The sequence below is a fragment of the Schistocerca serialis genome, chromosome 5, assembly GCF_023864345.2.
Source record: "Schistocerca serialis cubense isolate TAMUIC-IGC-003099 chromosome 5, iqSchSeri2.2, whole genome shotgun sequence".
Lineage (NCBI taxonomy): Eukaryota > Metazoa > Arthropoda > Insecta > Orthoptera > Acrididae > Schistocerca > Schistocerca serialis.
This window is the reverse complement of record NC_064642.1, coordinates 17,248,794-17,272,172: the sequence shown is the minus strand read 5'-3', so window position 1 is coordinate 17,272,172 and position 23,379 is coordinate 17,248,794. Positions and strand designations below refer to the sequence as shown.

The 23,379-nt window shown below is 40.7% G+C and overlaps 1 protein-coding gene and 1 pseudogene across 1 annotated transcript in view; one reads left to right on the top strand and one right to left on the bottom strand.

Moving 5' to 3' along the window:
• Window positions 1-23,379, top strand: part of LOC126481711 (uncharacterized) — a 100,151-nt gene that overhangs the window by 59,366 nt on the left and 17,406 nt on the right. The gene's annotated exons all lie outside the window — the stretch shown is intronic.
• Window positions 18,251-18,368, bottom strand: LOC126482570 (5S ribosomal RNA; annotated as a pseudogene).

The window sequence follows — 23,379 nt, the reverse complement described above, 5'->3', positions numbered from 1 at the left end:
GGGCAACATGTTTTAATACAATCTCTTCTATGATGAATTTGACTACCTCAAATGATTTGGCTGTTTTCACTGCTTTTGTAATAGAATAGCATGCCAGATAATTAATGCAAACAATAATCCATCTATTGCCACTGGCAGTTGTTGGAAATCACCCGAGGAGGTCAACCCCAACATGCTGGTGGAATTGGTATGAGTCGGCCACTTATACCCACTTGAATGACACATCTTCCTGTAGGTTTTACATATTTCCCATTAGCCACCTTCAGCAGAGACGTTTTGTTGTCGACAAATATGATTTTCTGCAACTGGCAACAGTACTCCTCCAAAATGATTGAATATGATGCTCCAAATTCCACAAGAGCTGGGGTTGGTCAGCCACCCATGAGGATATCAACGAAGTTTCCTATCATTTTTGTAGTGCTCGACGGTAGAGGATTTTTCCCTTCGGTGGTCTCACCTCCAAGGAAGGGCGCACCCTTTAGTTTTCCAGGTTGCAGCAGCTAGGTGATCTTCTGGAGCTTCTAAACAGTGATGGAGACCTTGATTGGAGTGTTGGGGAGCATCCTCTCCAGCGGATAGTTTGCGGCGATTGTGACCTACGTCGTCCTGCACCCACATATTGTTCATCTTCGTCATCCCAGAGTTGGCGTTGGCTGAGATAAGTCTGCTGTCTTCTGGCATGGGTGTCATCAAGTATCCACCACCTTCCTTGACAATAGTGCATCACATGACCCAGTCATCCACAGTGGAAACATACTGGTTGGTTATCCTGGGTCCTCCAGACGTCAGTCTTCCTTGGTGCCCAAACAGGTTCCTCATGCGGCATTGTAGGAACATAACTTCATCTGGGTCTCAAATTTTTTACCGTTTTAAAGAGAAATGAAGGACAAGAGATTGGGTTCAATGTCTGTTCCACTTCCTCCCTTATGACCTCTTGAAGCATCTCGGTTGTTTGCTCACCATGCAATCCAAGTGCCTTCTGAACTTCCTCTCTCACTATCTGATGAAGTACACTTGTGAAATCAGTTTCTTCCTCGTTCACAGACATCGATATGACATTTGGAAGCCATTCAAACTTCTTGCATGTAATTTTTTTTTATGCATTGTATCGATATACTGGCACCATTTTGTGAAGTCGTCTGCTGTGGAAAACTCCTTCAAGAGTAGGGCTTGATACATGTCCTCAGCAACACCCTTCATGAGATGTGCAACCTTATCTTCCTCCTTCATTCTAATTTCCACTATTTTTCACAGTTCCAAGACATCTTGAATGTAGGATGCTGTAGTCTCTCCTGGACGCTCCTACACTTTGATTTATCTTCAGCCTTGCACTTCTGTCGTTATGTGTCGCCGAAATACTTGTGCATTTCTGCTTGGAATACTTCACAGTTTGTGAACTTCTCCACATTGTTCTCATACCATTGCTTGGCAATGCCCTCCAAGTAGAAAAATACTTTAGCCAAACACACGGAGTCATCACGTTTGTTAAATTTGGCTATACACTCATATACCTTCAGCCACTTGTTTGGATCTTGGCCATCATCACCAGAGAACCCAGAAGGATGTCACATGTGGTGGCACACAGTTGCTGTCATCCTAACATCCTCTTCTTCTTCTGTCTCCAATAGATTGCAATCTGTAGAATATGGCTCAAACTCGTGTTCCTCACCACGTAAACGGTGGTTCTGTTGTGGCCTGATGGGAGCCACTGTGTCATCGATAATGTGCACTATCACAAGTTCCAATACCCAGTGCCTCCACCAGAATAATGTCATGTAGAAGAAGGTGTAATTATGTGAATGACAAACGCTAACTTCACTTAACAAAGGTTTATTCAGCACTTGCACATACAAGAGCACAGAGTGAACTGCCTCTGGACAGAACACTTATGGTATATATACAGCTACAGAACATTCCAGTAGATTGATTCTTGATGTTTGTGGTTACTTCTAGAATGTACTTGTATCGAATACAGAAATTAAAATTTTACTCTTCAGGTGAGTTTTCAACTCACGACCCTCCATGCAAAAGTCTAGTATCACAACTACTACACTACAGTGACTGTCCTATTCAGCTTTTTCTGTGACAATTTAATGTATTGGGAAGTCAGTACCCCTACTTGAAAAAACATGCATTTATATAGAATAGCACTGTTGTTGGCAGTCTTGGCTAACGATTTACTAATCTCAGCCACAACACTGATGTAGTTGGCAGATGCTTGAGTACATTACCCAGCACCTGTGATCTCTTTTGTACATCGACTGGTCCAGCAGAGTATAGCCATACAGCAGTGTGGGGAGCAGATCCACCCACATCTTTCAGTTCCCTCCCTGGAGTTCTCATCACATGCTCCAATGGGTAGGTAACTTCCTGTCTAGCATTCACATCAAATCCTGAAACATTGTTTTATGTACTAAAGATGTTTTCCAATACCTTCTTCACATCACACAGCATACGCTATCCCTATTTGTATTGCAAAAGCAATTACAGTGAAACTACACTTTTACACTTTTTAAGGGATTTCAAAAAAATGGTGTAAAATGCCGGAAAATGTAAAATTTGGGATATAGCGTATGGGTTTTAGTGTTGTAGGACTGCAGGATCCAATGGTGCACACTATACCATATGTAATAAACACTATTTTATTACTTGGAAGCACACATATACAGTTAGATACATTCTTAGTCTCTCTCCACATGTGTAAACTTTCGCACACAGCCACAGACTGCCGCAAAGAGCTTGGTGAAACAAAGATATTACATGCGACTTGGTCAATAGTCGCCACATTAGCCCCCCCCCCCCCTCCTCCCCCACAGTGTGGAGCACAAAACATAAATATTGGGGCATATGTGCAAAGGAAACACCCAGGGGAGAGGGATAGGGTGTTTAAACCAAAACCATACATTACATTAGTAATTGAAGTCTTTGAGCCAGCGAGAGGGGTGGATGGTCCTGCCTGACCGGGTGAATCTTTGTACAGCAGTCAAGGGATCCAGAGAGGGGACTGTGCGTTGTGAGGAGCCTGGGTAGCAGACCTGAATGCCTGTTGCAGTACATAGTAATTTTACCATGGATGTGTCAGCACCAACAGGCAAGGGGACAGACTGGAGAAGGTGAATGTGGGTTAAGTTGTCATTGGGAGCTGGCTCGTTTGTAGAAGATACACACATTATCCGGCTGCATAAAAAAAATCACTTTAGAGCTGCAAATAAAATCTGTGTTGACATTCACTACCGCTCCCATATATGGGTTGACAGAATCTCCACACGAGTCGTCGAGGGCAACACCACCTGTTCCGAGGCTGGCCCCTGATACGTCACTGAATACTAACAGGGGAGAGGCGGGGGACTGCCTGTAGGAGGGGGAGTTATCACATGCATCACTCTGTATGGGAATGTCACACACACCTGTAGCACTGTCAAATGCACCTGTAGCACTATCACACGACTGGGAGTGGGTAACATCACAAGTGCGGGAATGGGCGTCACTCATCCGCGGACTGTCGGTAGATGCCTCGTGTGAGGCGGGTGTAGCAGGGGGCTGGGGCTGACTGGGTGGGGTATCGGGCAGTTCTCCCAGAGAGCATGCCAGTTTGAGGTGGCAGACAGATACCATTCAGATACCATTCAGATACCATTTGAGGTGTGCCATTAATGAGCACTTCAAACGTATTGGTACACCGTGATATGACTCTGTGCAGGCCCAAGTATGGAGGTCTGAGTGTCGGTTGGACAGTGTCATCACGCACCATGACATGAGTGCATGACGCAAGTCCTTATGCAGAGATACGGGAGGGGGCAAATGTGGTTGAGGTGGAGGCACGCAAATGTTAGTGATTAACTACTTAACATGCCCGATGAATGTCGAGTTGCAGATTTGATCTGGAGGGAGCAAAGGCTCGACTAGCTCTGCTGGGTGTGTGAGGGGTTCTCTGTACAGTACTTCTGCCAGTGATGCGCCAAGGTTCTCTTTGTATGTGGCCCGAACACCTAACATTACCCATGGTAAGGTGTCAGCCCACTCACCTCCATGGCACATCAGGGGAGCTTTAAGTGTTCGGTGCCAGCGTTCGACAAGCCCATTGCTTTGGGGGTGGTATGCTGTAGTCCTAAATCATTTCACCCCACACAGTTCACAAAGCTGTCAGAAGAGAGCGGACTTGAACTGGCGGCCCTGGTCAGTGGTGATAGAACAAGCCACACATGCTCGCACCCAACTGCGACATTCTTTTAGCACCCCAGGCCAAATGAAATGTTCACTTACCAGACATGTGGTGGTGCTAATGCCAGGGTGTGCCAAGTCGTGAATACTATTAAAAATGTCCTGGTGGAGAGGTGCCGGAATCACCGGACGTATGCGTCCTGTTGAAATGTCACACCATATGGGTGATGAAAACCCAGGAAGCATCCTTAACTCTAGTTTGAGTCCTGCTTTAACATCGGACCACAATGCGGCAAGTCTGCAATTTAGGGAGTTCACTGAGATCCAGTTGTGAAGATAAAATTGACACATGAGATAGAAAATCGGCGACGACATTGTCTGCCCTTCTGACGTAACGTATGTCATTCATAAACTGATGTATGAGATCCATATGACGAAAACATCTCGGCGACGAGTCCTTGTCTGGGTTACGAAAAGCATATACCAATGGCTCGTGGTCAGTAAATACCATGAGATGGCAACCTTCGATATCGTCCTGGAAATATTTGATAGAGGCGTAAATAGCAAACAGTTCCCAGTCGAAGGTTGACCATTTACGTTGGGAAACCGACAGTTTGTGGGAGAAAAATCTGAGTGGCTGTACCACAGAACCCACGGATTGCTGAAGTACTGCCCACACTGCTGTATCACTCGCATCTGTAGTAAGTGAGATGGGAGCATCAGGAATGGGGTGAGCAAGCGTAACAGCTGTCTGTAAGGCTGACTTTAGATTATCAAATGTGCAACGCATATCTGGAGTCCATGTGACCGCCCGGGACCCTGAAGTGTTTTTTCCTGTGAGAGCATCCATCAGTGTGGATTATATGTCAGCGGCGTGAGGGATGTGTTTGTGGTAGTAAATTACCATTCCAAGGAAGCGGTAGAGGCCCTGAAAATCTTTAGGAAAAGGCACCGTACTAATGGCCTCAACCCGTTTGGGTAGGAGGTGGATGCTGGCGGCAGACACCCCGTGGCCCAGAAAAGTGACGCTAGTGCGGCAGAGCTGTGATTTAGCAATGTTCACTGTGACACCATTTGCTTTTAATAGTTGGAACACTGTATTTAAATGAAGTTCATGTTATAGGACTGCTGAGAAAGACCTTTTAGGCCTTATGTTTGGAGTTAATTATTTTAAATGCTACCTATATGGGTGTAAGTTCACTGTAGTGACTGACCAGGGTGTGCTTGTATGGATGTTAAGTTTAAGGGCTCCCAGTAAACGCTTAACTTGATGGGCATTGAACCTAGCAGAGTACGCTTACACAGTACATCACAAGCCTGGCCACTTCCATCAGAATGCAGATTTGTTAAGTCACAAGACAGATTGTTCAGACAGATTATGTTTCAATGGAGGGGCTAAAGGAAGCACAAGGGAGAGATGCAGATTGTAACCATTATGCATCGCCCCCAATATTTGTCACTGAAGATTGTATTCTACATGGCAAGACCCTCTTGGGTAACAGACTAGTAATTCCTAAGGAATTACAACAGGATATTATGGCGCAATGTTATGACTGTTTGCGGACCTGCTGCAATCAGGAATGTGTCACAAATGCTAGGATAGTTTCAGATCACGATGGACAAATTCTCACTCTTTATGATGTTAACCTGTTCAAAACACAATTTCCTCAATGGAAATTCATAAGAGTAATGAATGAAGAGGCAAAAGAAACTTTCAACCATAGGTTGCAGCAAATGGATTGGTCTTTAGTACATAGCCATGACAATTTTGATACTAAATTTAACTGTTTTATAAATGAATTCATTGCTCATTTTGAAGAAATATTTCCCAAGAAATGGGTCAGAAACAGTACTTCCAATTCTGTAAGTAAGCCTTGGATTACAAAAGGTATAAAACAGTTATGTAAAACCAAAAGGGAAACTTATGCTGCAATTAGAGTATGTAAGAATGTAGAAAAATGGGAACACTATCAATTATACTGTAAAATTTTAAAGAAACTAATACAGAAATCAAAAGCCCTTTTTTATGAGAAGAAAATAGATAATTCTAATAATAAAATAAAAACAATTTGGAGCACTGTAAAAGAAAGAAACAGGAAGAGATACAACAAGCAAAGAAGATGTAAATAAAATCAGATATGAAGGTACCCTAGTAGATAACCCCAAAAGCATGGCTGAGATTTTTAATAAACACTTCCTATCAGTAACTCAACAGATTGGTTGCAAGCCCTATGTTGATGAAGCTATAACTCTTTGTCAAGTAGTATATTCAAACACAATTTCAGAAATGCACCTTAATCCTGTTACTGTAGAAGAAATTCAAAAAATCATCATGTCTCTAAAAAGTAAGAACTCTGCAGGGGTTGATAATATATCTAATAACTTATTGAAATATTCTTTTGTGTGGATAAGGGACATTTTCTATCATATTTTCAATGCTTCCCTTCAGACAGGTGTTGTTCCCAGTAGACTTAAGTATGCCATTGTGGATCCCACTGTACAAAAAGGGCGATAAGGCTGAACTAACTAACTATTGACCTATCTCTTTGCTGACAGCTTTCTCCAAAATTCTAGAAAAGCTAATACATGTAAGAATTACTGATCATCTCATGTAGAATAGAGTTCTCAGCAAGAGCCAATTTGGCTTTCAAAAGGGTCATTCAACAGTAGACGCAGTCTGTGCACTTGCAAATGAAGTCCTAGGAACCCTTAATGAAAAAATGCTAGCACTTGGTGTCTTCTGTGATTTATTCAAAGCGTTTGACTGTGATGATACCAGATTCTCTTGCAAAAAGCAAAATTAGTAGGAATAAGTGGTGTTGAAGGCAATTGGCTACAGTCGTACCTCCAAGACAGAAAACAAAAAGTTGTCTTGAATAGCTCAGGTTCAGTATATGACGTTCTGAATGGAATTCCATTACATGTGGAGTGCCTCAGGGATCAGTTCTTGGGCCACTATTATTCCTGATTTTTATAAATGATCTACCATCATGTACAAGCCTGCCATGTAAATTTACATTATTTGCTGATGACACCTCAATTTTTATGAGCAGTAGAACAGACAGTAATCTTGAGGAACTCATTAATCACATACTCTCAGATGTACTTAATTGGTTCAAGGTGAATGGTCTCTCATTAAATTCCAGTAAGACCAGCTTTATTCAGTTCTGTACAAAAACAGAGAAAGAGAGAGAGAGATAAGTGTGACATGTGGTAATCAACCAATAGGAAGAATGAAAACAACAAAATTTCTTGTAGTGCACATTGACAAGAAAATGAACTGGTCTTCACATAGTATAGATCTCATTAAGAGGCTTAGTTCTGCTACATATGCTTTACAGGTTGTCACTATGTGTGTTGAACCTAACTCACTCATTGAATACGGCATTATTTTTTGGGGAAACCAGCCATTAGCAAGTAAAGTGTTCATTGCACAGAAGCGAGTTTTAAGAATTATATGTGGATTGCACCCAAGAGACTCATGTAGAAATAGTTTTCGAAAACTTAAAATGTACACAACTACATGCCAATACATTTTTTCTCTCATGTGTTTTGTTTGTAAAGTATAGAGATATTTCAACCAACACATGGAGGAAGAATGACATACACAGCAAGCATAGAAATTTGAGCTTGGTGCAAAAGGGTGTCTACTACACTGGGACAAAACTCTTCAATGTCTTCCTCATGAAATAAAGACAAAGATTCATATCAACAGTAAGGTTAAGAAAGCTCTGAAAATATTTCTGTTAGAAAAAGCTTTTTACAGCCTAAAATAAATTGTAAAATTTTGAATATTATATAATACAAGTTGACATAATGCCAGTAAGAATGTTATTTAACTTGAGCTCTGTATCTGTGTGTGCTCTGTATCTGTTTTCTGTAGTGCTTTAATGAGTCTAAGAAAATATGTATTCTCTTTTTACTGTATTGCTGCTCAAAGATTTTACTGTATAAATTTTTATATAATTATGTACTCAAATGTCTGTATATGCTATAAGATTATCATATTGTATTTGTAAAAAACTGACTTGTTCCATGTCCTTGTGAACCCAACACAGTTGGACCTATGCAACACGAAATAAATCAAATCAAATGAATCATCAATCAATCATAGCATCTCACTCTTGGTGGAAAGTCAGACAAACAGACGTAGGGAAAGAAACTGTTTACCTTGTGCACAGAGAGTGCCCCCTCCAAGAAACAAAATCCTTTTACAGACCCTCACAGAAGCTACAAAACCATTTCAAACTCTCATTTAGACATTGTTGGTCTCTTTCCACAAAGTACATAATGAAATGATAAGGGTACCTTGCCTGTTCTTGATCATTTTTCTCGGTACTGAATTGTAGTCCTACTCACAGATATGACCACTGAAACAGTCACTTGCACCTTCATCAATCATTTGGTTCTTCCATTTTGAAGCCCTTATGCTGTATTAACTGACCAAGGTTCCAACTTCACGTCCACACTATTTCCATAGGTATGTAAACTGTCAAGTATCATGAGCTGGTACACAACACCCTTTCATCTGCAGACTAATGGCTGCCTCAAACACGTCCATAAGAGAATTATTCAGATGCTGTCTTATTACATGAGAAAGACTTGCATGGACTGGATGAATATGCCTCTTACATTGCTTCAGTGAGTGATGGTAATATACAGGAATCAACTGGGTACATGCCCTACAAGGCAGTCTATGGAAGGCCTATGAACTCCCTGTTTGATTCATTGAACTCCCACCTGGAGTGAATATGACTGGAGCAAAAGGATTGGTCTGCCATCTTTAATCAGTTTGGAAACAGGTTAAGCAGTATAATGCCAAAGATATTCAAACACAGTTGCTATGAAGTAATGAAGGGGCTACACTTCTGCAGTATAAAACCAGTGAACTTGTGCTGTTTCGAAATCCAGTAGTAAGCAAGGGAAGAATGAAGATGTTCTCTTCTCAGTGTGAAGGCCCTTACCCTCGTTTTAGGGTGACATTACCCGTAAACATAGAGATTCAGTTGTCTGATCATACAGTGATAGTACATTTTGACCAGCTTGAGCCATACTGTCGCCCAGCTGTCCAACCACCAGCTGTATCACCTAGCCCTGCTCCAAGCAAAGGTGTTGCTGCTAAAAAATAAAGAAATGTCCTCACTACATCTTAAGAAATAGGCATCCCTATGCCAAATAAGGTCATAGGACTAAATTTGTTCTGCAAGCAGAAAAGAAAATACACTGTCACATTTATAGTAGAGTATAAATATGTGAGGAATAATTTATGAAAAGTTATGATGAAGTCTGGAGTATCAGTGTTCTTTGTTATTTTGATTGTGTACATAAACATGTATCAAACAGACAGATTTAATTGCAATAGAAATGTACCAGGCTTTTCAAAATTATAAAAGGAGATACTTGCAACACTTTTGTCACATGTAAGTGCACTATACTGTGGAATATATTGTAGCTTTAACAATTAGTAATTGGAGCAGTGGAAAATGAACTGTATTGTTTCAAAGGAGAAAATGAGTACAGTGATGATCTACTGAACAGTAGAATCTGTTAATATTCTGGCAGTTTGAGCCAAGTAGTCAAGGAAAAACTGTGAAGATGCTATTAGACCTATGAGAAAATTAGCTATCGAATCAAATGGATAGTAACTGTTAAGGTATGAATGACCTAGATTGTAAGTAGCAAAGGTCTGTACTAAGGAAGGTAGGTTTTTACACATTTTTTGTCTTTTTTTCTGTTTGGTCTAAATGACTAAATTCAACACAATACAGTTTTGTGACAGACAGATATTAGACAGATTTGATGAATATAAGCAAAACAGATTAATTGCTCAAATATTATGGAGTGCCTCCCATATGCTTATCAGTAATTAATTACACACAAACACTTTTGTTCTGTATGAGCCTAACTTAAGTGTTTGTGTACGTGCAAAGGATATGAATTACTTTCCAGTAGAAATGCAATTTTCAGTGATACACAATGAATTTATTGTAATGAGCTAGTTGAATAAGACTGATACAGGAAGACAGGGTGCTGAGCTTTCACATTTTGTTTCTGCTGATATGTAGCAGCCTTCACACTGTATCACTGCATAGTTGGCTGTTCATTTTAAGTCAGTCTACTACTCTTCTAAGCAGTGACCTACTGGAAACACCAGAACATCGAGAAGCTAAGATTGTTGAATTGGTGTGTTTCATTAATTGAATAAACAGAGAGCCACGTCTTAATAGCAATGTCAGCTAGAAAGACTTACAATTAATTGAACCACAATCACTGAAACAGCTAATACTGTGTAAAGTAATTGCATTTGTTCAAATTATTTGGGAGACCAGTTCAGAAGTAGGTGACATAATTGCCAAATACTTTACACTCCTTGGACAAGTCATTTCGCAATGAATTACTCTTGATCAAATTTTCCGCATTCAATAATCCATGTCTTTGCAATAATAGGAACCTGTTTTGGAACTATGGAGTCAGCCATGATAAGTTTATTTTCTTCAGTGCTGAGAGATGTTGTACAGTATAACGAGTAATATTACAAGAAACATGTATTCATGCTGTGTACCCATGGATTACCTAGAGAACACCATAATGGTATTCTGTTAGGACACAGAAACCTAGTTATAAGGTGAGGATACCAATAAATATCTTGAGGGTCACCGTGCAGATGTGTCACACTGCACACAAATTTATATTGGATGGGTATCCCCTTCTCCATCACATGGCAGCCATCGTGAAATGTGTAAATATTGCACAGAACATAGTCAGTCCCAGAACAATGGATGGCATGTGTCCTTGTTTGACCACACCCTAAACTCACACATATGCAACTATGATCGCAGTTCATTGGTAGAATCCTGAAGTGATGCAGTCCTTCAACAAACGAAATAGCTTATGATATGTTAGTTTGTCCAGTCTTAGAGTATTGTTCATCTGTATGGGACAATGGGTTGGGTCTGATTCAAGAGATTGAGAAGGTCTAAAGAAGAGCAGCAAGGTTCATGACTGGTACATTTAGCCATTGTGAGAGTGTTACAAATCTCATAAAAAGTTCGAAGTGGGACACACTTGCAGATAGACGGTGTGCTAAATGGAAGGGGCTGCTCACTAAATTCCGAAATCCAATCTTCACTGAGGATGTAGAGCATATACTATTATCACCAACTTTAAAATTGCGCAATGATCACCATTCAAAGATAAGGGAAATTAGAGCTCGTACTGAGGCATTCAGACAGTCGTTTTTCCCCTGCGCGATTCATTCACAAATGGAACAGAGGGGGGGGATATGACTTTGGTGCAAATTGTGCCCTCCTCCACACACCGCTTGGGTATATATCTAGATGTAGATGTAGAAGTAAACAAACTGTAAGTCCATTCCAAATATTATCACTCAATAGGAAGAAAATGATTTTGATCCCATTACAGTTACATTGTAATGTCCTACTTTGAAAATAACAGAAAGGAAACAGTAAAATGTGAAAATTTAATGATGAGCCAATCACAAATTTATAGTAATATTTGATACACATGCATCAAATTAATACCTTGTACCACTGTTTATCTGAACAAATTATTCGTGGCTCATTTCCTGGAATGTTCAGTGCTCTTTTGAGAATTTCTTATAATCGTTTTGCATAATAGTGTCCATTAACCATTGCTGTTTGAAAAGATTTTGGGTTGTTCTACAAATAATTTGATTTCACCATTTAATTTCCAGGAACTAATACCACATTCAATTTACTTTTTAACTAAACATAATTTTGTCCACCCTACTAAGAAACCCGACTGCCAATCCTGCAATTGGCTTGGAGCCTCTCATCTGTTGTTGAGATATATGTTATTAATGGACGTCCACATAATGAGCAAGCTGCTACTGTGTGTATCTTTGTGATTCACCTACTATGAAGAAGATAAGCGAATATCCAAGCCATGCATGAAATATTTGACCCTTCTCAGCATTGCGAATAAAATTACAGTTATGAGGAAATCTTATTAGAGTCCAAGCAATACTTATTCCAGACTACCATCCATAATTTTGCAATCAGGCCAGCGTGAAATAATTTTTTTATTTATTAGTTCCATACTACAACTCTGAATGTCCATAAGTGATTTTGTGCATTTGGCCTATGAAGCAACTGAGACTATCAATTTTCAGTGTTGAAAGTACTAAATATTGATTGAATATCTTAACAGGAATTGCAAGTATGCCTCCTGCACATACCAAGAATCAATGTAGTTGTTGATGCTGCATAATAAAATGGTATATTTTTGCATACTAGTCATGAACATCATTCGTAACAGCTGCCTATGGAGCTGAAGCAATGCACCACAGCTAGCTGCTTGGACAGGCATACAACTAGACCCTGCTGAAGTGGTACATACCAATTGCCAATAAGCAACACACTGTGCCATGAGCCAGATGCTATAAAGTGCAATAACAATAAGTGATGCAACATTTGTTCTTAATATGCTTACCATTCTGCATCTTGAAGTACCTAAAATGGATTTACTCACATAAACGCTGATAAGAAACGTTTTACAAATTTGAGTCTGCAGTGAGTCTGCCCCCTATGCACAGGAATTACACAGTCGCTACTAGACTGTCTCTTGGGTTAAACTGACCTTTTAAACCTGATAATGATAGCAGTGAGATTTCTATGGAAAATTTAAGTGTATATCAAGGGGATAGGGTAATTAGAAGGGAGCTAGTTGTATTTGTTGCAGTAGACAGGAAACTCAAATTCACTAATATAAAATGGTAATTGGATCCTTCTATCCCCACCAGAATTATCTCCTGAGGTAACCAAATACTTCAGAGAAAACCTCAGATCACTTTTATGTAGGTTCCCCAATCATATTTGCAATTGTCAGTGCAGACTTTAATAATCCAGTAGTTAATTGGGAAAATTAGAGTTTTGTTAGTGGTGGGTATGGGAAGACATCTCATGAAACATTACTAAATGCCTTCTCTCAAAATTTCCTAGAACAGATAATTAGTAACCCCACTCATGATGGAAATATATTGAATCTAATGGAAAAAATAAACCTACCTATTTGAGGATGTCCACATCAAATCTGGCATCAGTGACCATGATGCGGTTGTGTCAACAATGATTATTAAAGTACAAAAGACAACTAAAACAAACAAAGATACTGAAGTAGATAAAAGTCATAGTGTTATATCTCAGTGAGAAACTTGAAATGTTTAGGACAGGGCAGGAGCATTTAGAGGAACTATGGCTCAAGTTTAAAATAATAGTTAACCATGTACTGGATAGGTATATACCCAGTAGAACAGTTCATAATGATGCAGAAACTGCATGGTATACAGCCACTATAAAGAAACTTCTAAAGACATAGATTTCTGCAGAACAGGTGTAAAACAAAGTGTAGGGCTGCAGATAGAGAGATACTGAATGAAACACATTTGGCTTTCAAGAGAAAGAAATTCTTGTCATATTTAAAGGCTGCTAGTGGCACCAAAGTTAGTGCCCAATCCCAAGTGAATGAGACAGGAACTGAAATTGAAGGTAACAAAGCAAAAGCTCAAATGCATTTTCAAATGTTCCTTTAACAAGGAAAACCCAGGAGAATTTCCCCAATTTAATGCTCATACCACTCAAAAGATGAATGAAATCAGTATCAGTGTCAGTGGTGTTGGGAAACAACTGACATTGTTAAAACTGAACAAAGCTCCAGGGCTGATGGAATCTCTGTCAGATTCTATACTGCATATGTGGCTGAGTTAGGCCCTCTTCTAACTATAATCTACTGTAGATCCCTCAGACAAAAAAAAAAAAAAAAAAAAAAAAAAAAAAAAAAAAAAAAAAAAAAAAAAAAAAAAAAAAAAAAAATCATGCCCAGCGCTTGAAAACAGATACAGGTCACATCTGTATATGAGAGGATAGTGGAAATTATCCACAAAACTATTGTTCAGTATCCTTGACATCAATTCATTGTAGAGTCTTAGAACATATTCACCTTGTGTGCAGTTCTCAGTTTCTTCCATCTCTAACGGAATGACACACAAGATAATTACCACTGTCAGCCCTCCTATTAGGCACAAGGTTAGATGCCTCAACCTAATTAAGTTGCGCACGGGCTGGTAGCAATTTAACAAACTTCTGGAGGCAGGCATTCTACAGCCATCAGACAGCAATTGGTCTTTACTGCTTCACATCACCAAACACTACAGTTCTTTTCGAATGTGTGGTGATTACAGATGCTTAAATGCTCATACCGTCATGGACAATTACCCAGTGCTGGACATAAACGATTTCACCCATATGTTATTGGGCACCACAATCTTCAGTGTGACTGACTGTAAACGTGCTTATCACCAGATTCCCATAGTGCTGGAAGACATTTCAAAGACTGCTATCATCACGCCACTCAGTTTGTTCCAATACAACTTTATGCCATTTGGTATAAAGAATGAGGCACAAACGTGGCAATGTTTCATTGACTCAATCTTACGCCAGTTCGAGTTCTGCTTTGCATACCTGTATGACATCCTCATTTTCAAAAAGTCGACTGAGGACCACGAAGATCATTTATCCCAAGTCTTCCAGAACTTGAACTCCAATGGTGTAAAAGTCAACAAAGATAAATTTCAATTGTGCCAGTCTTCTGTGACATTTCTGGGTTACACCAACTCCGCAGACGGAGTACAGCCTCCCAAATCCCGCGTGCAGTCTATCGCATCATTGTCACCCCTGGCTACGTGTAAAGAACTCTGACATTTCCTGGGTACTATAAATTGCTACTGCCAACATCTACTTTCTGCCATCACCGTGCAGGCCCCAATGACGGACTCACTGTCCGGCAAACAGACTTCAGGCCTTAAGCCAGTCTGTTCGACTGAACCTATGCTAGAAGCCTTCAGGGCTCTAAAGACAGTGTTAGCGCACGCCATCGTACTCGCCCACCCTGATCTATCTGCTGAGTTGTTCATCACTATGGATGCCAGCGACATTGCGGTCAGTGCAGTATTACAGCAATGCAAAGGCGACACAGTTTCACTCCTTCATTTCTTCTCTAAAAAACTGTCTACAGTACAAAAGATATATTCCGCTTTTGATAGAGAACTTCTGGTGGTCTATGAAGCTATCAAACACTATCCCCCTGACATCAAGGGCCATTCCTTCTTAATCCTTACTGACCACAAACCACTAGTGGATGCCTTCTGGAACCCTCCTGAGGACCCACCCCCTTGGTGTTTCCGCTACTTCAACCTGGTTTCTCAATTTACTATGTATGTACGCTACATCAAAGGCACAGAAAACATCCCCACTGATTTCTTTTTGCAGGTCAGTACTGTCTCACACATCATCGATTCATCCGACCTCGCTGCTCTCGAGGCCTCTGATGAGGAATCTCAAGCTCTCATTATGGATCCTCAGACATCACTTGTGTTTACCAAAGCCAAGTTCCCCGGCGTTTTGGATGAAGTGTGGTGCAACTCTTCTACTGGCATTCTGCTGCTGTTGCCCCCTCTCACGTTGTGCCGACAAGCCTTCGACGCCTTGCATAATGTCGCCTACCCTGATGTTCGCACCACCACATACCTCCTCACTGAGCATTTTGTTTGGATAAACCTGGGCATACAGCTGCATTTCCTGCCAATGCAACAAAATCGGCCACAACACCTCCCCCCCCTCCTCCCCCCACCCCCTTGGCAAGTTTGACATTCTGCAAGGACGTTTTTGTCACGTACATATCGACCTTATCGGCCCTCTGCCACCATCAGAGGGCCACAGATATATCCTCTCCACAATCGACCACATGGCTCATTGGGTGGAAGCTGTTCCTTTACCCAACACGACAGCAGAAACCATCCCCATGGGATTCGTCTCATCATGGATCGCAAGGTTCGGTTGCCTGTCCACCATCTCCACTGACCAGGGTCTATAGCTGGAGTCTGCACTTCTCACCATTCTATGTAACCTTTGCGGTATTAAAAAAATTTGTACAACAGCCTACCACAGGTTGGTGGAATGATGGCACTGTACCCTTAAAACAGCCCTCACTCACCATGACTGCCTCTGGTTTGAGGCGCTTCCTTAGGTGTTACTCAGTCCCTGTTCAACTTTTACACCTGACTTACAGGGAATCATCTCCGAATTTGTTTTCAGTGAGAACCCAGTTATACCTGGTGAACTTATCCTGCCACAAGCACGCAAAGATTTCCCCACCTCCCCAGACTTTATTAGTAGAATGCGCACCCACTTTAGACATACACCGCTACACCTGTCTGTCAGTCATTCCCCACCTGACACTTACGTATCAGCCGCACTCAACACATGCTCTCATGTTATGCTCAGGGACGATTTTGTTAGAAAACCCCTGCAACCCCCATACCTCAGCCCCTTGGAAGATCTCCAGAGGGGGGAGACGAAGTTCGACATTGTGGTTAAAGATCACCCACAGACCATTTCGCTACACAGGCTCAAGACTGCTTTCATGGACTCTGACGCCCCTCTGCTGTCCCAGTTGGACCACCCAGACTAATATTTCATTGCTGAGCCTGATAATGAGTTAGCTCATCTCATGGTAGGGTCTTCTCCTCCTAATGATTCATCACTGCAGTTTGCGGGTTTCGCAAGCATGTCGTCATCAAACCCATGCGCAGATTTTGATGATGTTTCATCTACTGGAGACTGACCTTCAACTTGTGCTGCTATGTACCACCTAACTGCGTCCACAACATGTCGATTGTTGCTTTCGATGACTGTGTGCTCGTGCTCCTTACAGACGCTGCAGACTCGACACTCAGTGAGGAACTAGATGTCAAGATAGTGCATAGCCTGTCCCTCCCCCCGAGAATGTGATCCATCAAGAGTTCATGCGTTCATGCCCTTGGGTGACTCGATCTGCATTAGGGGCAGGGACGCTCGCACGCCGCACCCCTCCACACACCTCTACTTCCGGGCCGGCCTACACATCATTTTCCCCCGCTGGCTGTATGATTACAATGTGGACCTGCACTGCAGCTCATCACTGCACCTTCACACGCTTCCCTGACTGAGATGGAGCTTCCAGTTGTGCACCTGCCACCTCACACTAGTCACACCGACGCTGATGCCCACACGACTTCCCCTCTAGCCTCACCTCACAAGCCGTACTCTGTACTGTGGGGGGGGGGGGGGGGGGGGGGTTGTGTGGCATCGATAGGTCACATCAGTAAAGCATGATCTTTGATCTCTAACTGCTCTGACCAGCTGCCATGTTAATGTTCCAGTCAGACTTTGTACCTTGTACAGTGTACGCGTGTATCTTTCTTTGTGCTGAAATATATGTATGTGTAGACATTAATGGGAACAGTTTGTTGCATATACAGTTATCCGTATTCCCATTTCCCATATACTCTTTGTTTAATACTATCCCATTCTGCTATGTTAGAAACTTCAATAACCAAATATGGATTTTCAGGTTTTTGCTGCTTGTTATTATTTTTTAACTGCTCATTCTTCTGCTTGGTGTTCCTGAATTTACCAATAAAACCTAATCTGTGACCTTGTATAAGCCCTTTACATTTTGTCTTCTCATATCATTCCAACAATATTCTGTGTCCTTACTTTTATTTCTCACTCTCATCATTATTCTGAAGGAAGTATTATTGAAGAGGATGTTCACTTTACTAAAATAGTACTTTTTATTTAGCTAATTGTCTTGAAATTAGCATTCATTGTCTTTTTTCCACACTTTGGTCCATGCAATGAAATATACCATTTCTAGGTTTGTCAAGTTACAGTTCTGTTAAATACCAAATAATAAAATTATTTCATTGAATCTTCTCTATTTATTAATTTGTAGACAACTGGCTATTACTTTTTACAGCTGTATTTTCTGCAGTCCACTCATACTGTACTACTGCAACATCACTCTCTCTCACTCTGTCTTCAGGCCACAAGTGGCCCATCGGGTCCATCCGACCACCGTATCATCCTCAGCAGAGCATGCAGATAGGAGGGGCATGTGGCCAGCACACCGCTCTCCTGGTCGTTAAGATCGTTTTCTGTGAGCGGAGCCGCTACTATTCGGTCGAGTAGCTCCTCAATTGGCATCACGAGGCTGAGTGCACCCCGAAAAATAGCAACAGCACATGGCGGCCCGGATGGTCACCCATCCAAATGCTGGCCACGCCCAACAGCGCTTAACTTCGGTGATCTGACGGGAACTGGTGTATCCACTGCGGCAAGGCCGTTGCCACTACTGCAACATAGTACCTCATATTTATAATTTCATTAAATTTCACAGACTCAGTATTATTTTATGATTATAAATGTATGTGTTTTATTGCCAATAATCATTAATTGAAAGTGTGTAAAGTTTGTTTATGAGAAACTGTTTAAAACCAAAACTGTAAGGGAGTGTGGTGGGTCTGCTGGCTATATCAGGGACTTTCATTATGCAGAATCCAAAGACACTGCTAAGAGCATGTCACTAATATTGTTGAGATGTGAGCATTCACAGAGTGAGATTAAAAAGAGTTGCAAGCTTACAGTTGTCAAGAACGGACGTAAAGTGGCTGTGCTAGCATGCACAGTTAAGTTGCATTCTCAGTGTGTATTCAAAGTGTGACAAGGCATTGTAAATTGATGAACAGGAATTTATATGGGTCACAGTGCAAGGTTAATCAGGAAGAATTAGTGAAACTGATTATTGGAACAAGTGTACTGTGTGGTCGAAGTTAACATGAAATTCCTCGCTGCTAAAGGAATAGCTTGTTGCCCGTTATTGATGCCATGAATTGCATGCATCATGTCATCCGCAGTTCATCACAAAATAGGACTGTATCATTTAGCAATGTATTATTGTCATATGCTTTCCAGTATCGTAGATTCAGTGTTTTCAAACATTATAATTCTTTCTGGTAAACTGTGTTAATGGTTTTTTCCAAGTCATCAAGCAACAGTTGGGTCTTATCATCATTATGACCAAGTGAAATGTTTTCAACGGATGTATTATTTGATGTAAAAAAACTTGAAAGCAATTTACATTACAACTAAAACTTGGCCACTTCACGAAAAGAGAAACACTAATAAGTAACTGAAATCATTATTTCATACTACTGTATTAACTGAATTATGCAGTTATTTGGGAAAGGAATGCAGTGGATGTCATTAGTGACTCCAAAATACATGCAAAGTGAAGTGATTTATTACAATTAAAGAAAAGCAAGTATATTTTATATGCACAGTAAATATGTTATGTCATCTCGGCTCTTGCAGTTTTGGCATTGTCTAAATTAATTTTTGCTGTTTTGTGAAATCATATTGAGTTTAATGATCACAAAATCTGGTGTAGAATTTTGATTAAATGTAGATATTAGTTCCCAAAATCTGATGACAGTCACATTATTGTGAATGACACTGCTGCATCTATATCACATTATTTGTTGCTGGTAACAAATCAGTATTGGTTTACCATAATTTTAAATTTAACATTAGAGCAATAGTTAACTGTGATTTATGACATTAGCATGGCACTTTTAATGTAGCTTCTACGTGTGCACTTAACTGATACTGCCTAAACACATGTTCTCTGGTTTTGTATTGTATCATTTTCAGCTGAAAATATGACATCTTGAGGTGTTGGATATCCTGACAGATATCAGCACTATTCAGGCATACTCTTCTCAGGTTGTACATGATGAAGATAATTAGTCACATTGTTGAAATATCATGCAAGAATGACACTGATATCAGGCAGGATACCCGACACGCCGAGATGTAAATAGATCACTGGAAGGTCTGAATAATTACATAAAATGGAAAATCCAGTATGGAATTTAACAGTATTATGAAAAAGAAAGTTGCTAATCACCATGTAGTGGAGATGCTGAGCTGCAGATAGGCACAGGAAAAAGATTGTCACAAATAAAGTTTTTGGCCAGTAAGGCCTTTGTCAAAAATAGATGACACATATGCACACACACCTTCACGCAAATGCAACACACACACACATATGACTGTAGTCTAAGGCAACTGAGGCCACACTGCGAGTAGCAACTGGATAAGGGTGAAGAGGAGGCTGGGAAGGGGGGTGGGGATAGTAGGGCAGGGGTGGCAGACAGTGAAATGGTGAAGTGCTGCAGGTTAGGTGGAGTGCAGACAAGATGTGGGGAACAGCGGGTAGGAGGGGAAAAAAAAGCACATGGTGTGATGGTGGAATGAGGGTTGTGTAGTGCTGGAATGGGAACAGGGAAGGGGCTGAACGGGTGAGGACAATGACTTAACAAAGTTTGAGGCCAGGAGGGTTACGGGAATGTAGGATATATTGCAGGGAAAGTTCCCACCTGCGAAATTCAGAAAAGCTGGGTTAGTTGGTAAAGACCTATGTGTCAAAGGCTGTGAAGCATTTATTGAAATGAAGAACGTCATGTTTGGCAGCATGCTCAGCAACAGGGTGGTCCACTTGTTTCTTGGCCACAGTTTCGCACACAGAATGCAGAACAATGGTTGCATCTTAGCTTGTAGATCAGATGACTGGTTACACAGTTAGCAGCCCTGCCTTTGGTTGGGCAGGTGATGTTTGTGACCGGACTGGAGTAGGTGATGGTGGGAGGAAGTAATGGACAGGTCTCGCATCTAGGTCTGTTACAGAGGTATGAGCCATGAGGTAAGGGGCTGTGAGCAGGTGTTGTGTGCTGATGGATGAACATATTGTGTAGGTCTGGTGGATGGTGGAATAGCACTGTGGGAGAAGTGGGAAGGATAATGAGCAGGACATTTCTCATTCACATCACGATGAGAGGTAGCTTTTTCACCACCTACACTACCAATTGGACTCAACCAAAGACGAATGTTGAACCCTACCTAGCTCAGTTCACTCCTCCATCCAAACCAACCCTACTAATCAGACTCAACTGAAGATCAATGTTGAACCCTACCTAACTTAGTTTGCTCCTCCATACAACTGTGATCCACCCCCAATCCCCCATATCACCCACTGTTAACTTTCCAGTATTTCTTAACCTCAAACCTTGCCTCTTCATCATTCCTCAAGTCCCTCAACATGCAAACTAACCTTACATCTGCAGAAAACGCCACAGTCCACCATCTAAAAACTGATCCCAACCTCATAGTCTCACCTGTGGACAAAGGCTTGACCACAGATGTTTTGAACCAGAAGGGTTACCTGGTAGAAGGACTCTGCCAGCTGTCAGATACTTCCAGCTACAAACCTTGCCACAGTGAACCCTTTCCAGAAATCCAGCATGATCTCAAATTCCATAGGCCCTTCGTAGATCCTCACCCCGGAGTTCATCTCTCTGCTCACTCCTACCATTCCCTGCACTCCTACCTTCTATATGCAAGTCCATAAATCCAACCACCCAGGACACCCCATTGTGGCTGGTTACTGTGCCCACACTGAGAGAAGCTCAGCTCTTGTAAACCAACACCTTCAACATATTACCTGGAACCTACCTTCCTATACAAAAGATACCAACCATTTCCTCCACTGGCTCTCCACAGTTCCTATCCCTTTACCACATGGTGCCCTGCCCGTCACTACCTTTCCCAATGCCCGATGGATTTCAAACCGACAACCTCCTTACTAATCACCATGACTGGCTATGTCCTCATCCTTACTTAACCTTTGAAGGTATTACCTACATATAAATCTGGGGTATGGCTATGGTCATGTGCATAGCACCATCCTATGCCAACTAGAGGAATCCTTCCTAGTCACCCAGAATAATAAATCCTTCACCTGGTTCAGATTCACTGACGATGTCTTTTCAATCTGGATTGAGGATGAGGACACCTGTGATGTTTGCCTGCTATATTTCTTCATTTGATGGTCCTAGGTGTCAATGTGCTGCATTGTGATACTGGATTAAAAATGGGGGAGTGTAATCTCAATACTGACTACTGTAAGTAATATTGCTGACAGGTGCACAGTTGGGTTTCACAGTTCTTTACTTTCACTGTTCACTACCCCCAATATACACAGTTAATATGGCCAGTGCACTATTGTTTAACTTTCAATAAGCTTGATTAATAGTTTGCAGGCTTACATCAGCATACTACTACAATAGTTTGCCATTGAACATCTGTGAGCAGTAAAAACATAACAACACAGTTCACAGTTCTTACAGAATAATACAGTATACTGTTATTGTTTTAACACATGGCCTATTTGTGTTACACTTATTTCACAGTTAAGTTGATTCCTTTTTGCTGCTCTAACCAATACGGGCTACTCGTCTGAATCTTGGCTGTGGACTGACAGTCCCGGGACCAAAAATTGGGCCTTATGTATCATCACAATAAAAGGCACTGAAATTACACATTGTTTGATGTTTAATTTGCAGAAATTACAATTGAAACTTAACTCACTCAATTAACTGCATATATAGAAAAATTCCATCTTTTTAACAGTTTCTTCCACTGCAAGGGTTAAGTCGTATTATTTGTTTAAATTATGAAACCAACAGCTGTAGTTATACAAACAATACTTTTGATAAAACTGGTACTTACTTTGGAATTGATTAAGAGCTGGCTGGCTTTGCGAACATGTTTTTAAATAGAACCAGATAGATACTTTAAGACTACTAGTACTTCATCTTCCAAATATTTATAATTAGTACAGAATTTATATTTGTTTTAACTCAACAATAGAATTTAAGTTACGAAACAAATACTGATTTCACCCTATAACAAAAGATACATACCAGGAACAGTCGAAATAAATTACGAAATCAATTACATACATAAAACTAAGCACAAAATTATATTTGGTGTTATATTATTTAAGACTGAGGGCCAACCTTTCTCTTTTATGAAAATACAGATTATACTAATGTATGTTAATGGTAATTAGTTAAAAGTGAGAAAACGAATTTAAGGAGGCAGATGGCAAAACAAGAGATGAAATAAAAATATCTCAGCTTGCTTCGTCACATCACCCCCTTTTTGGATTGACCAGATAAATTTTGCAAATAGCTAACTGGATAATTCAATGAGTGCAAGTGACCCCAGACAAAGGGTTAAAAATTCATGCATAAAAAAAATTACGTAAGAAATCTTATAAAAAGTGCATTACATATGTTTTTTTAAATTTATACTTATATGAACTGGCCATATGGAAATCCCCATATATTTACATATAGTGTTTTGTACAACTGCACAAAATATCTACGAGCTATACTTTTAATAAAATTTTGACATCTTCAGCATAAGTGATGTCCTTTTTGGGTAAACAAGGATTACA